The following is a 13398-nucleotide window of genomic DNA, read 5'->3' on the forward strand; positions in this document are numbered from 1 at the left end:
TATATTTACTTGATTTTTAATTTATTATATTTATATAAATTATTTTTATTTATTTTTTTTGCACATTTATTTTTATTTTTTACTACATAATATATGCTATCTTTTTTGTCTTTTTAATTTTAAAATATTTTCTTACAATTTTATGTTAGTTATTTTTAGAGAAGAAAAAAAATAAATAAAAATAAGATTATCTTTATTATATTTAATAAAAAGTACATTTATAACCATAAAAATATTTAAAACTAACATTAATGACTAAATAAATTTCTATTTATATATAATCAAAAATATATAAAGAATAAATAATAAAACAATAATATTTAAAATTTCAGAAAAAAAAAAAAATAATGTATGAAGATTATTTTTTTCTAAATTGTACAAAATAAATATTAAAAATTTTAGATATTAAAATAAGTATTAAGTTACCAGATTAAAAAAATAGTGTTAATGAAAATTTCAATAATTTTATTATATAATATTTTTTATAGAAAAATATTAACAGAAAACATATATACTTTTTTATTTTAACACAAAAAAAAAAAAAAAAAAAATTTAAAAAGAAAAATGTTCTATCATGTGAATTAAAAATTCATTATAAATGATTTATTAATTGTCAGTTAAGTGTCTTTTCTATTATTGAACAAACATATATTAATAAAGAGTATGTAGAGAAAACTCTACTTTATTTATTATAAAATAACTAATGTAATAAATTATTTATATTTAATAATTTATATAAAATATTAACTATTTTAGTTATTTATTATGTTAATTTACACAACGCTCTATCAATGTAATATTTCATATTACATTTTTAAATTTCACAAAACCTAAACATATACCTTCTTATATAAGAAAAATAAAAATAAGAAAAATCGTTTTTTTTTTTTTTTATCTAAGTTATTTGAAAAAAAAAATTATCATCTATTTATGCTTCAATTTTTACATAGTTTTTTTTATTTTTTTTTTTAGTGAACTTTTAGTATATACATCTAGGTGTGATCATTTCCTTTTCTCATATTTAGCATGCTCAGACAAAAAAATTATATTTAATTAAAAGATATTCAAAACATCATTTAAAACAGCTATATAATACCATTTATAGACAAATAATGTATATATGAGTGGTGATGAATATTAATAACTTTTTTAATACATAAATTGGTAATGTAATGTATTTTTAAGAGAACAATTATATATACACACAAGGTAATTAGAGAAACACGCTAATATGTTAGATAAACATATTAATGTGTAGATATATATATTAAAGAAAAAAAAGAAAAAAGTATTTTTCTTCTTTTGTAGAATTACATTTGTATGACAATATTTTATTTTGACTTTTTTTTTTTTTTTTTTTTTTTTTTTTTTTTTTTTTTTTTTTTTTTTTGTTATTTTTATTTTAAAATTAATTCAATAATTTATTAATTTTAGTGAAATATTTTAATGGTGATAGTTAATTTTTGATGAACTACTAGGGTGTTTTTCAGTATAAATATATTTTATATGGAATAATTAATTGGTAAAAAATAAAGGTTATTTTATGTAATAATAAAAAAAAAAAAAAAGAGAGGTGACTTTTTTTTTATTTTCATTTTTCTATTTCAAAAAGAAATATATTTTTTCTAAGAAATATTATTAATTTTTAGAGAATAAATTATATTATATATATATAACAAAATATGTTTATAATGAGTATTTCAATTTTAATAAAAATAAGTTTATATGAAGTCATATTGATACCTTTTATAAAATAACTAATATGTTTACAATAATAGAAATGTTAAAATATTTTTCTTCAAAGAATTAATATGTTAAATGAAATAAATTATTTATTTTTCCATTATGCAAAATAATTAAAGATTAAGTATACGTTACAAAAGTATTTTAATGATAGATGAAATTAGTATAGATCATTCTATGTTGTTTTTATCATTTTATTTGTTTGATAATCCATATAAGTTGCTGAATAGTTAATTTTTACGTGAAAATATGAATTATTTTTTTATTTTATTTCCTTGTGAATTATTTGATGGAGAATTTTTTATTGTTTTAATTTTTTTTTTTTTTTCTTTTCTATAAAATTTTTCTTTTTTTATAAGATATATAATTACTTTTTAATTTTCTATTATTAGTTTTTATAAATTTGAAAATATTTTCAAAAGGTTATTCATGTGAAATATAGAATATTTTTTAAAATATTTTAATACATTTTTTACACATTAAAAATATAATAAAAATATTTTTATGTAAACATAAGAATTTATAGTAATTTAATATTTATTTTATTTTTTTTTTTTAGTTTTAATCTTACATAAGTTATACACATAAGGAAAAAAATAATCCAATTAATTGAATATTTGAATAAATATATAAATAAAAAGATGTATGTTTGAATATATAAGTATATTTGTATAATGTTTCAACATATTGAGTAAAAATATAAAATTAATTATAATATTCTGAGGCACTAATTATTATTTTACCAAAAATAGGAATTAAAAATAAAAATATGATTATAATATATTCAATAAACGGTATTATAGACTTCTATGAATTTTTAATAGGAAGAAGTAAAGTATAGCTAAAAGTATAATTGTGTATACAAGAAACTAAACAAAATACATAAGCATAAAAAAAAATAATATATATTTTTTTTAATGCTATTTTTTTTGAGTGTTATATTTTATATATTTATTTTTTATCTAATTTAAAGCTTTTTATGAAACACAAGTATATGAGAAAAAAGTGGTAACTTTTGAGAGGAGTTTTAATAAAAACACAAGTGAATTTTTTTTTTTTTATTAAACCATATGAATTGTTTTCTATGAATTAATTAGCATTTTATTAGTAAATAGAGTATAAAATAAAATATAAATATAATTTATTTTGAAAAATTACAGATTTTATTAAGAAAATACTTATTTCATTTATACCACATAGTCAAATGAGGATTATATATAATCTATAATAAAAAATTATATAAAAATTAAAATTAGAAGAGACATTTCTACATGTTCTTTATTAATTTTATTATTATAGTAGAAACATAATTCAAGAGACAATATATTGTTAAATAAAGTTTAATCATCATTTAAAATTATAATACAAATAAAATAAAATAATAAAATTAACAAAAAAAAAGGACTTGTGTTTTTTTTTTTTTTTTTAATAAGAAAAAAATATAAAAAAAGAAAGTTAGAATATATAGTAAAAAGTTACGAAGAAAAAAATGGAAGTCTTTTTTTAATTGGAAAATGGGGAATAATAAATTAATGAGCTAAGTTAAAAAAAAAGTTTCATTAGTATATTATAAAATTTTGAAAAATACAATAAAAAGATGAAAACTTTTTTTTTTAATTCTATTATAGGAAAGAGGTGTAATATATATAACATAACACAATGTTTTTTTTTCAAATCGAATAAAATAAAAAAAAAAAAAAAGGAAAAAACTATTTTTAACTTTATTTAATAATAAAATTGAAATAAATTCACACAAATTAAGTTTTAAAAAAAAAAATGTTATAAAGTTATGTAAAAAGAATTGGTTTGAATAGAAATAAATGGAATTATATTGAATTAAAGAAAAATAAATTCTTATATAACTAATAGGAATGTATATTGTTTTTAAACAAAAAAATGACATACTTATTTTTATGAATTCTTGAACAATGTTAAAAAAGAAACTACAAGAGTTATTCATTTTACGTTTAAATCAAAGACATTTTAGAATTAAATATACAGTAGGACCAAATTTGATAATTAATTTTACACTAATATTCAAATAAAATGTTTAAAAAAATTCAGGATAAATTAATGCTATATCAATATTAAGAAAAAAAAAGTAGATCATCCAAATATTTAAACAAAGCTAAGATCAAAATAAAATTATAGTAACTTAAAAATAAGGGATAAAATGAAATTAAGGATGTGAAGTACTAATAAAATTCAAAGTAAAAGTGAATTATAATCAGAATAGAGAAACAGTAAAAAAGTAGAAGTTAATATAAAACTTAAGGTGAAACTATATTAACAGAAATTAAAAGTTAAATTTGAAGTTACATGAATGTTGTAGTAATTCCCTATATATATATTTATAAAAAAAAATATCATAAAATACCAAATTAAAAAATTTTCTTATATAATTAAAAAAAAATTATAAGAAAATAAAAAAAAAATATATAAGTTTAAATAAGGCAAAAAAAAGAAATTTATTTTAAAAGAATTGAGAAGTTTAAAAAATAAAATAAACAAAAATAGTTAAAAAAGATAATTTCGCATAAGGATTATATATTATAAAGTCAATTTAGTAATAATTATTTCATCATTAATAAAATACAACTGAAAAAAATATTTAAAAATGTTTTCGTCTAGATATGTGAAAAAAAAAGGCTTTTGTTTTTTTATTACCAAACATTACTATAACTATTATTTAATTTCATATTTTTATGTAATTATTATGTTTATTTTTTAGTAATTTTAATTATTAATTATTAATAGTGATAAAAATATAAAAGGTTATTAACTTTATTTGAAGGATTATATTTCATATATATGTTTTATAAACTATTTATTTCATATATAATTCTATCTAATAAATGATACGAATTTATATTAGTTAATGTTTTAGTTTAATCTATTTATAACAAAATTTTTTTATAACTAGCAAAACTAGTATAAATTATAACGTTTAATCATTATTAAGTTGTTATCTAAATACATTATAGTAGTCTTTGAACAAACATTTCATAAATGTTTAATGAAAATAAACTACTGAAAAGGGTTTATATTTAAAAAGTAAACATTTAGTTTTACACTATACTACGTTCCTGACATTTATAATAAATAAAATATAAATTAATTAAAATGTGTGTGTTTATTAACATATAATATTAGAATATCAGTAAATTAATATTAAAAAAATGTATATTTGATTTAGTAATCTATTGTAGAGTGACTTTTATAAAATATTAAGCAATGAAATTAAAAAAAACATACAAAATGATCTATTCTATTTTTAATATAAATTACTTAATATTGGTAGTATAACATGATTTATTTGTTGGGAAATGAAAAGATTTTTACAGTACTTTAGATATTAAGTTGATAAAGAGTATACAGAAAAATCTTTACATATTCTGTTTATTATAAAAAAAATTTTATAATATTAACATAATTTTTAATAATTAATCATTTAATTTCTCTTTTTTTTACTTTATAATTTAATTAACATTATATATCCATTCTTACTGCAACTAAAAATGGGTTTGTAATATTATTTATAGACTACGTTCCTATATAATTATAATATCTAAAATAAAATAGGTTATATCGTTTGACATCTATTATTATTTAATTGAAATTTTTATAATCTAAATATTTTATCATTATTAACACATTAATTTATAAAGTGTTCACTTAAAAATTATTACTTATTTTTACTATAGGTTAAATATTCAATACACATGAACATTTGATAATTTAATTCATATGTATTATTTTTCATGAAAAAAAAAAAAATATTTTTTTTTCTTTTTTTTTTTAATTTATATCTTTTTTTTGCTAAATGTATTTTTAGTGTACTTATTATCTCAAATACTTTGCATGAATGTATAAACTTTTGGTTTTATTCTATTTTATGTTATTGTTTAATAAGATTGATAATATTTTTTTGTTGACCAACATACCAGAAATATAATATACTAAGTTTTTGAAACGAGAAATGAGTCTTAACTTTAAGAATAAAAAAACAAAGAAACTTCAATAAAAATAAAATGTAGATATTCAATAGCAATTTAAAAATAATAATAGTTTTATTTTAATAATGATATAATAGGATTATGATATGATAATAATTTTTCAGTATTAATAATGTCAATGAAAATAAAACTTACTACAATAGTTATAAAGTTTATATAATATGTTTTGATTATGCTTATAATTACTAATAATGATGATAATTAGTTATGGATATTTTTTTTAATAGGTTATTAAAGTGAAGAAAAAATAAGTTAACGAAAAATTTTCTTATTGTATAATGAAATTCCTTATCAATACATGAAAAAAAAAAAAACTTAAATTTATTATCATATAAATACTGATTTTTGCAGTAAATAATTTTATTTTTTTTTTTATAAATTACTTTAGATGTCTATGTTTCTCTTTGTAAATCTGAAACAGAAAATTTTGAAAAAATAAAAAGGGAATTAAAATTATATTGAAACATCTTTTGTTTATTATATATTTCATTTTAAAAATCTAACTACTTGGAATATTAAATTGTGAGTCTACTTTTGCATTTTAGTAGCTATATTTATTTATTAGTTAGATTCTACTGATATTATTTGTCTTGTATTCACAGCATGACTCTTAGAAGAAATTTAATTATTGAAAAAAATTTAATAAAATATAATATTAAAATTTAACATTTTTATTTTTATTTTTTTTTTTTTTTAGTGTGTAATTTACTACTAAATTCATTCATTACTTTTTTTCTTTTAATTATAAATTTTATAGATATAAAAAAAAAAAAAAATAAAATTTAAATTTTCATTCATTTGATAATTTAAATGTTTATTCGTTTTTAGAGAATAAATAATAAATATTATAATTAAATAACAATATTTCATAAATAAGAATAAATAAATATAATATTATTTGATATATATTTTTTTTTTAACAATATACAAATATATTATTATTGAATTAATCAACGAAGATTTTTGGAAAACTATAACAAAAATAAAAAAAAATTTTATATATATATCTTTTTACATAGATAATTTATATCCATTTTAATAAAAGAAAAAAATAATTGATTACATTAAAAATAAAAAATTTATATTTTTTTTTTTTTATGGATCCCTTATTATATTTATTATTTAAATATATGTAATTACCGTGTAAATCCAATATTTTTTTTAACTTCATCTCCATAACATCATAACTTAGATGGTTAATGAACCTTTTATTAGTCATATATTAAAAAAAAAGTTTAAATATGTATAATAAAAAAGATAATTTTTTTTATATTTTAAAAAAAAAAAAAGATGACAAAAAATGACAAATTATTTTATATCATAATTTTATTAAGAATCAATTATCTGGTTGTTGCATATACATAAATTCTATTCATGAGAGAATATTTATTTTCTAATGTTCTTTTTAATAAAATATTATGATAATAAAAACAAATTAATTTTTATTTAACCATTATGAAAATGATGTAGAAAAAATAAAAACTGTTGTAGTAAATAAAGGTAAAGCATTAAATTCATTTTGTATAAAATTAAAAAGTGTTGTGCTAGATATTTTTATACAATGTCATCAATAATAGAAAATAAAGTTCGAGGAATTCTTAAAGTTTCGTAAGTAGATGTTAAACTTAAATAGGGGGATAATAACTTAATTTACAATTATTTTGTTTAAAAAATTTTCACAATGTAAGATTTATTATATCATATTACATCCCTTATTCTATTTATATAAAACATTTAAATAATTTTTATTATCTAGTTTATTTATTTTATTCTAATTATAATTTTTATTGTATTTCATTATAACAAAAATAATTTAAAAATATATTTTATACAATAAGATATGAAAGAAAATTTGTTAGGTCAAAATAGAAAATAATAAATTGAGTTTAATGTTTGAAGGGGAAATAACAGAAAACTTGATAATTTTGTTTTTGTTTAAATTTCTCATGAACTAAAAATAGAATGAAATTAAAGAAGGCATAAATGAAATAAATATATAAAATGAATGATGATATGTACTAATAAAAACCTTCTTTACAAATTGACAAGGATAGTTTAGTAAAATATATATAAAGATATCTGTTAATAACGTTATTAATAAAATTTATTTAGAATTGGGGTTTTATTTTGATGAATATAAATATTAAACTTATCATTTATATAAATAATTCACACGTGTATTCAAAAAATGTGAAATATAAATATATGATGATTCATAATTTAATATATTTTAAGAAAATTATATTTTTAGCATAATTTATAGATAAAATAATATAAATAATTAAGTATATACAAGTGATAAAAGATATTATAAAATATAATAAATATAATTTATTTAAAAAAAAAAAAAAGGGAAAAAAGAGCATATAGATAAATGTAGTCAAACTTATTATTTCTCTAAAAAAATTTATATATTAAAATAACCTAACAATAAAATATTAATACTTTTAATTATTGTATTGATATTGATGAAGCATACATTGTGTGTATTATTTTGTCTTATACACTTCTGAATATAAGAATTTTTAATTATTCTATTTGTAATAAAAATACTTACTTTTTTATATAAAGATATAAGTACCATATACAAGTAAATTTGTTTTATATTAACAATAAATAGTATTAATATTTTTACCTTTTATAATAAAATGATTTATTGATCTCATATGAATAGCTTTATTTTGGAAAATAACAATTAAGGGAATTAATAATGTATAGTGTTTAAATGTATGAATTTTTTAGATAAAGGTTCTTTCAAATCAAAAGAATCATAAAAAATTTTTCTTTTTTGATATTTTTTTTACACATTCTTTTTTATAAATTAAGGAATTTTTTTTTTTTTTTAAAATAATCATTAAAATTCATTACATTTTTTTTTTTATGTATGAAATCAATTATAAATTACAAAGATTTACCGAGAAAAAAAATATGAAAGAGTAACACTTTCAATAAAAATATTTTACTATATTGTTTTTAAAATGCTAATTATATGCTGAATCTACTTGTAGAAAGTGATTTACTTTAACGAGAAAATTATTTATAATTAATCCTTAGGTTTAAATTAAAACCTCTTAAGAAGAAATTGAATGAACGGATTATTAAATATTGGAAATGATATATTGTTTCTTCTTATCTTTTTATTGTATTTTTATATTTTTATTAAATGAAAAAAGGAAATCATAAAGTGTATTAATCTATTTATATATAAATGCATTAATTTTATTTATTAATTCTATTCCTTTTTACATGGAAAATTAAAAATTAAAATTTTGTCATACATCTGCAAAAAATAGTGTTACAAATGTTATGAACTTTTTCTTTTTAAATTGACTTTAATAATTTAAAATATAAAATTCATAAAATATTTCTCTAAAATTGAAGATAGTTTAATTTGTAATAGAAAAACTTTCATTTTGTTTTATGTTTCTATACGCTTTTATATTATTTTTTTAAAAATTAAAGAACTAAAAGTTTATAAAAAAGTAAACTTTTTCTTCTATTGTGATAATTCTTCGTGTATTCTAATAATTATATATGTAGCTTAATAAAAAAAAAATTTCATGTCATTATATCAAGAAACATAAAGGAAAATTATGTTGAGATATTTTGATTAAAATAAAAAATGCACATATATATACTTTTCTGTAGGGAAAAAAAAGTCATTCATTTGCTAAAATTTAAAATTTTTGTCAAGTAATTTTATACACATTCTAAAAGCATTATATATTCATGAAATAAAAATCAGTTAATTAATGAAAATGAGTATATTTTCATAATTCTGAATTTTAAAATTATATATTAATATATTATGTAAATACGAAGTAAAAAAAAAAAATATAAAGTTATTTAAAAGTATCAAATAAATTGTGTTTTTATTTTAAAAAATTTTTCATTATAAAATATAGTAAAAAAATAATGCATGCACATGCGTATATTTATATTATTAACTATTGCATCAAATTTAATGTACTTAAAAATTTTTTTCATAGAAATTAAATAGTAAAAATTAACTAAATTTTGATAAAAAAAACGATTTTCTAAAATAAATAAATAATACTGATCGTGAAAATCCGATCATTAAATAAATGCATTTAGCAAAGGGAAGGAAGCGTTAAACTCATGAGTTATTATTGTTATAAATTGAATTTTATATGTAATTTATGATTATGGTTATTAAATTTTATTTTTAATTTTTTTTGAAAATTTAAAAGATTTTTTAATAAACCATTATATTAAAATTTATTCTTCATAAGGAGGAGTAAGTTTTAATAATTTTTATTGTTATTTATGTATAATTATTGCATAAATAACGTTAAAGTAAGGTATTTCTGTTCAATTAAATACTTGTTGATTGAGAAATAACAAAGAAGCATCACAATTAGTAAAATTAAATCTTCTTAATTTTACATTTAATTGGATGCAATAATTTTTTACATAAAATTATAATATATATAAAATATAATTTTATGTTAAAAAAAATAATATAATAAAACATCAATAGTAAATTAACAATAATGTTAATAAAACAATAAATAAATAAATATATTATTTTTAATACCTACTCTATAAATAGAGAAAATAATACTATTTCAATATTATTATTTTCCATTATTTATAGAATAAGTATTAATTTAATAATATATATAGTAACCTGGTTGATCTTGCCAGTAGTCATATGCTTGTCTCAAAGATTAAGCCATGCAAGTGAAAGTATATATATATTTATTATATAGAAACTGCGAACGGCTCATTAAAACAGTTATAATCTACTTGACATTTTTTTATAAGGATAACTACGGAAAAGCTGTAGCTAATACTTGACCGATTGTTCCTCATCGCCTTTATAGGTAATGAAGAACACGTATTTGTTAAGCCTTATAAGAAAAAAGTTACTAATTTAAGGAATTATAACAAAGAAGCAACACATAATAAAACTCTGTTTTATTTAGTGTGTATCAATCGAGTTTCTGACCTATCAGCTTTTGATGTTAGGGTATTGGCCTAACATGGCTATGACGGGTAACGGGGAATTAGAGTTCGATTCCGGAGAGGGAGCCTGAGAAATAGCTACCACATCTAAGGAAGGCAGCAGGCGCGTAAATTACCCAATTCTAAAGAAGAGAGGTAGTGACAAGAAATAACAATGCAATGCCAAATTTTGGTTTTGCAATTGGAATGATAGGAATTTAAAAACTTCCTAAAGTAACAATTGGAGGGCAAGTCTGGTGCCAGCAGCCGCGGTAATTCCAGCTCCAATAGCGTATATTAAAATTGTTGCAGTTGAAACGCTCGTAGTTGAATTTCAAAGAATCAATTTTTAAAAGATGCTTTATTAGATGCATGTTAAATGACACTACGGTGTATATTTATCACAAATCTAATAATACGAGTTTTTTAAAATTAAAATAGATTCTTTTTAAAAATTCTTCGTTGCTTTTTAAGTGATGAGAATTTTTGTTACTTTGAGTAAATTAGAGTGTTCATAGCAAACAGTTTACAACAGACAACTGTGTTTGAATACTACAGCATGGAATAACAAAATTGAACAAGCTAAAAATTATGTTCTTTTTTCTTATTTTGGCTTAGTTACGATTAATAGGAGTAGTATGGGGGCATTCGTATTTAGATGTTAGAGGTGAAATTCTTAGATTTTCTAAAGACGAACAACTGCGAAAGCATTTGCCTAAAATATTTCCATTAATCAAGAACGAAAGTTAAGGGAGTGAAGACGATCAGATACCGTCGTAATCTTAATCATAAACTATACCGACTAGGTGTTGGATGAAAATGTTAAAAATAAAAGACAATCTAATGTAACAGATTAGATTGTTTTTTAGCTTGCTTCCTTCAGTACCTTATGAGAAATCAAAGTCTTTGGGTTCTGGGGCGAGTATTCGCGCAAGCGAGAAAGTTAAAAGAATTGACGGAAGGGCACCACCAGGCGTGGAGCTTGCGGCTTAATTTGACTCAACACGGGAAAACTCACTAGTTTAAGACAAGAGTAGGATTGACAGATTGATAGCTCTTTCTTGATTTCTTGGATGGTGATGCATGGCCGTTTTTAGTTCGTGAATATGATTTGTCTGGTTAATTCCGATAACGAACGAGATCTTAACCTGCTAATTAGCGGTAATTACAACATATTCTTAAACAAAGAAGAATATAGATAAAAATTACAGATAAGTGAAAATATTAGGATATTTTTTTAATATTCTTTTCCCTTTTCTACTTATTTTGTTTTTTTTACTCTATTTCTTTTTTTGTATAAGAATGTATTTACTTGATTGTAAAGCTTCTTAGAGGAACATTGTGTGTCTAACACAAGGAAGTTTAAGGCAACAACAGGTCTGTGATGTCCTTAGATAAACTAGGCTGCACGCGTGCTACACTGATATATATAACGAGTTATTAAAAATATACTAATGTATATGTATTTTATATATATACATTTTGTATAATTTTCCTCCACTGAAAAGTGTAGGTAATCTTTATCAATATATATCGTGATGGGGATAGATTATTGCAATTATTAATCTTGAACGAGGAATGCCTAGTAAGCATGATTTATCAGATTGTGCTGACTACGTCCCTGCCCTTTGTACACACCGCCCGTCGCTCCTACCGATTGAAAGATATGATGAATTGTTTGGACAAGAAGAAATAAAATTTATATTTTGTTTTTTTTTGGAAAAACCGTAAATCCTATCTTTTAAAGGAAGGAGAAGTCGTAACAAGGTTTCCGTAGGTGAACCTGCGGAAGGATCATTATTATGAAATGAAGAAATGCGTTAAAATATTACCTAATAAATACCTATATAAATATGTATATAAGTATTTATAAAAATAATGGTAATATTTTCTATAGAAAGAGAATTATAATAATTCTAATTACTTAATATAATATTAACATATATATATAGAATTAAATAAATATATATATTATTGTATATTTGTAATATTAGAATTATTACAATTCTTTTTCACACAATTATGATATTCAATATTTTGCATTATTTATTTTTTTTAAAAATCATGTTATATTAACTATTATTTGAAATTGTATATAGAATATAATATATATATATATATTATATAATACAATTTAAAAAATAATATTATATCACAATCTTAACGATGGATGTCTTGGTTCCTACAGCGATGAAGGCCGCAGCAAAATGCGATAAGCAATGAAAATTGCAGTGACTGTGAATCATCAGAATGCTGAATGTAAACTACACCAATTCCCCTTAAAGGAATATGGTACTCCTACATTAATTGTATATATACTTCTATTCCTTATAAAATTGCCTAGAAAATGATAGGCAAGAGGAAAAGTTGAAATAATAAAAAGGGTAAGTATTTCCTTATCACTTTTATTATTACATAAAACAACCTTAGCGGAGAAATTACAAAATAAAGTAGTTGAGATGCTGAGGTAATATAAACTTTCCTTGAAAAAACTTTTAAAAATTATTATGCATTATTTATATAGGTAAAATAGTATTATTTTATTTATGTAGAATGCTTAATAAGATGTATTTATAAGGAAAAAATACTTTTTTATTTATATATTTACGATGTTATCTGAATAAGTTAATTTCGTAAGTATTTAAATTATAAAAGAAAGTATTAACATAAG

General features: G+C 18.8%; 2 non-coding genes across 2 annotated transcripts; both read left to right on the forward strand.

Moving 5' to 3' along the window:
• The first annotated feature begins 10360 nt into the window (after positions 1-10360).
• PGAL8A_00185100 lies at positions 10361-12551 on the forward strand. The gene has a single exon (XR_003699198.1). It is a non-coding gene; the product is annotated as an 18S ribosomal RNA (ribosomal RNA).
• A 331-nt stretch (positions 12552-12882) lies between these two features.
• On the forward strand, positions 12883-13032 carry PGAL8A_00185200. The gene has a single exon (XR_003699199.1). It is a non-coding gene; the product is annotated as a 5.8S ribosomal RNA (ribosomal RNA).
• Positions 13033-13398: the final 366 nt, after the last annotated feature.

The sequence above is a fragment of the Plasmodium gallinaceum genome, assembly GCF_900005855.1.
Source record: "Plasmodium gallinaceum strain 8A genome assembly, contig: PGAL8A_v1_69, whole genome shotgun sequence".
NCBI classification, from domain to species: Eukaryota; Apicomplexa; class Aconoidasida; order Haemosporida; family Plasmodiidae; genus Plasmodium; species Plasmodium gallinaceum.